The sequence below is a fragment of the Tiliqua scincoides genome, chromosome 11 (genome assembly GCF_035046505.1).
Source record: "Tiliqua scincoides isolate rTilSci1 chromosome 11, rTilSci1.hap2, whole genome shotgun sequence".
Lineage (NCBI taxonomy): Eukaryota > Metazoa > Chordata > Lepidosauria > Squamata > Scincidae > Tiliqua > Tiliqua scincoides.
In genome coordinates this window covers 6,073,187-6,076,929 of record NC_089831.1, presented here as the reverse complement: position 1 = coordinate 6,076,929, position 3,743 = coordinate 6,073,187, and the positions used below count along the sequence as shown (strand labels likewise).

The following is a 3,743-nucleotide window of genomic DNA, read 5'->3' as shown; positions in this document are numbered from 1 at the left end:
CTTTTGGAATGGGCGCCCTTGCCTGGGAACTCTTCCCTGCTCCCCCCTCAAGCGGATTGTAGTAATTTTAATACCAGTCAGATGCTGTGTCCCCATTTTTAAAAGCAGTTATAGTTTTTATTGATAAATTTTTATGGAAAAAGTAGTTATATATCAAAAGGAAAGTTAATGAAAAACCCACTTTATAAGTTTACAGATGTTTGCCCAAAGAGCTGAATTGGCAGCAGCACTAGCCTTTTAGTTTTGTCCCAGTGCCCTTGGAGGGCAGTCCCATCTCCCAATTAAAGATGAAAAGAAGTATCATGACAACGATCATCAAAAAGACAAAGATTTTATAAAGCACCAGCAACAAGTGGTGCAAGCTGTGGAATGTGCTAAGCAAGTAACCACAGCAGAACTGAATGCAATCATTAGGTAGCAGCAACTCCAGGCCCAGCATTTATTATATGGCCATAGTCTCCCAGTGCCTCCCATTCCATACCCCTTAAAGAACTGCAGCCATCAGCCATTCCACCCATTAGCAGCAGTTGTCACAGTTTTAAAGTTATAAATACATCTATTGTTGGTTTATATCATCTTCCAACTTAATTAAGTTTTATTAATTTCCTTCTTATTTTGTAAGATTTGTTTTAAAGCTAAACTAAAGTTGTTTATAGTTACAGTCAGACTTTTTTTAAAAGTAGTAACAAAGCTACTCAGGCCTCCATGTTTCATCAGAAAATATTTTCTGCTCCTGACAGCAACTGTTACCCTGCACATGCCTGATCTTGTCTGATCTCGGAAGCTAAGCAGGGTCAAGCCTGGTTAGTACTTGGATGGGAGACCGCCTGGGAATACCGGGGTGCTGTAGGCTTGTACCATAGTCTTTCGAGACTGAAGGTTGCCAACCATTTTCTGGTCCCATAGCTTTTGTTTCATCAATAAAATGATTTTCTGATCCCATTTTGTCTCATCAGAACATTTTCCTGATCCCATCGCTTTCTATTTCATCAGAAAGTTTTTCTGATCCCATAGCTATCATGTTTTTTTTAATTAGTCTGCAAAATGTTAAATCATTTTCCATCTCTTTTTTTCACAAGCACAAACACTTGTCCATGCTTATCCTCATTGCTCTCCAGCTCCCTCTTTGTTTCCACGTGGAATAAACCCTTGTGACACTCAAGCAAACCAGTTGTAGTAAATAAATGTCATTCATGTTTTTAAGTTTAAGCCATATTCATATCTATATGTATGTTATTTCTTTTAGTTATGTAAACTTCAGCCTTTAAAAAGGAAACTCCCACCTTTTGCATACAATTGCAGTGATAAAAAACCACTTGCATTAAAAACAGACAATGCCCCTGTTTATATTTTAAAAAAACTTTTTTGTACCACCTGAAACATTGCTTTAAAACATAGCATACCCTATAATTCCCTTTTATTTAAATAATTAAAAACGGGGGATATGAGATATTGTTTGTTTAGACCACTATATATTTAAAAGATATTTTATTAGGCTCTTAAAAGCCTTGTTTTATTAGTGAAACACTCAATGTAGAAGGATTCACTCCCCATGAAAGGCACGTAAAAGTTACAGAACCATTGCCTTTTAGCCCAAATTAGGCAAGCTTTTAAAATAACCACACCTTTAAGGTTTTTAAATAATTCATAGTTTATTATTGATAATTGTTGGACCCAAAATAGAAAGGCCCAACCCCATTAATAACCTAGGAGCAAGGCTATGCTGTTGTGTTTATTCCCACAGGAACATTTTAAATGCCAGCTTGGTGTGTAAAATCAGCCAAAGACCAAAGCCTAAAGAATCCAGTTTCCAAACTTCCAGATGCAAGAAACAACCCAAGAGCAAACAGCCAGCAAATAAACCCAGGCAAAAGGCCCATCCCACGTTTGACACCACAGGAAGATTTATAAACACTGACATCAAAAGCCCAGAGGCAATTGTTTACCATGATGGCAAAGAGGAACCAAAAACTTTTTCAGACTCACAGCCCTTGTGCCTTTTGCTAAAGCATCTTCCCTGCATGGCAGGATGAACAATAACATTTGGGAACAGTTTGGCACAACCATAAACACATCTCATTTTGTCCATAGCAGCAACAGTCAGCAAGCTGCAAGAAATTTGTTTGATTCCAAAGTGTAAACGACAAAAAAACTGTATTTAAAGACATAACAAGCCTTGTGTGCCCGTGAAAATAAGCTCAATGAATTGTTTTGAATACAAAAATGTTTCTTTTAATTATGTAAATGTGTTATTACCCCTGAGTAGTTTTTTATATGTAAAAGCAGAACCTTAAATTTTATTCTAGCCAATCTAGTCAATAGAGCAAAATGTGGTTTTAGTTAAGTATAATAATGTTCCTTTTAAAGCCAACTGATTGAGCCAAGTGTGCTCTAACACTTGATGCCACTTATGATTTTAATGTAAAATTGTGTAAGAATATGTTTTATCCAATGTTTCCCCTTGTTGTGTCAAATCATGCATATTATAACCCCATAGTGCAGTCTAAGGTTTTTTTGTTTAGTTAGCAAGGCTTAAACTTGTTTATACTGGAAAAAATTAAAAAATGGGGAGATGTAGTCATTAGTGCAGAAGCACGTTCTGGTTTTAGTGAACTTGGCAACCGCAGGCACACCTGCTTTGGCCAGAGCACACTCTGGGCTGACCTTGTTCACTGCCTTTTATCTAGTAAACAGGATGAATAGTGTTTTAGAGATGCGCTTCTTATCTCAGTCTATGGAATGTGTTGTGGTCAGCTAGAGCCAGCTAGTTGCAGCTGGTGTTATCTCTGACCGACAGTAAACTCAGTTTGTTCTGTATTGCTTGAGAGTGAATAAAAGGCTTGGTGGAGTCTGGGCAAGCATCTATTCCAGCTTCCGGCTTCCCCCCTGCATCCACCTTTGAAACTTTGTCTGCCGTCTCTTCTTTCTGCCTCTCTGACTCCTTGCTGCTCCAGTTCCTTCCCTCAACTCTCAGAGTGCCTCTGCTCCTTGCACTCCATCAAGCAACAAGGCTGTAAGCCTTGTGTGCTTCCCAAAGCAAAGTAGCGTTGCTACACGGATGAAAGACAAGAGATTGTGCTGGATGCTCTTTTCCATCTCACACCACACCAGAACTAGGGAGCATCCATTAAAATTGGGTGTTGGGAGAGTTAGAATGTTGCAAGGTCAAGAGCAAAGTTCAAAAGCAAACTCAGTAGGCAAGACTGGTGATCGTCTGCAAGCTTTAATTCATTGCCAGCAACAGGCTTCTCAGGGACTCTTTTCCAAATGAGGAGAGCAATGAGAGCCATGAGGGAACTCCCAGTGTCTCCAGAGAAAAGCAATGTTTCAGTGTGAACCCTTTGCTTATATAGCATTTTGGCTTCTTTCTTTGAAAATCTCACACTGTCATTGGCTGGGGTTATGACATCAGAGATAGATCACTTTACAAACATCTGATTGGCTAGTTTCAAATCACAAACTAAAACATATATTTCAACAACCACTAGGTGGCACTACTTACCCATTTATTACTGGCCTTTGGTATGTCTTTGTTTATTTTTGCTAACCTCTGTTTAAACTAAGCCCTTTTGGTCTTTCCCTCTATCCCATGTGCAATTCTTCATATGTGATCTGTTATAGTGGTGTAATTTCATTTATTTAATTCAGGACAAACTAAACTCTTATTGTTACAGAAGGATTCTCTTTTAGAACTCTTTTCTTATTCACTTTAACTAAATCCAGCCCTTTCTGTTAACTTAGAG

At 38.3% G+C, this 3,743-nt stretch overlaps 1 pseudogene; it reads left to right on the top strand.

The window, feature by feature from the left end:
- The first annotated feature begins 733 nt into the window (after window positions 1-733).
- LOC136662594 (5S ribosomal RNA) lies at window positions 734-852 on the top strand (annotated as a pseudogene).
- The last annotated feature ends 2,891 nt before the right edge of the window (window positions 853-3,743 follow it).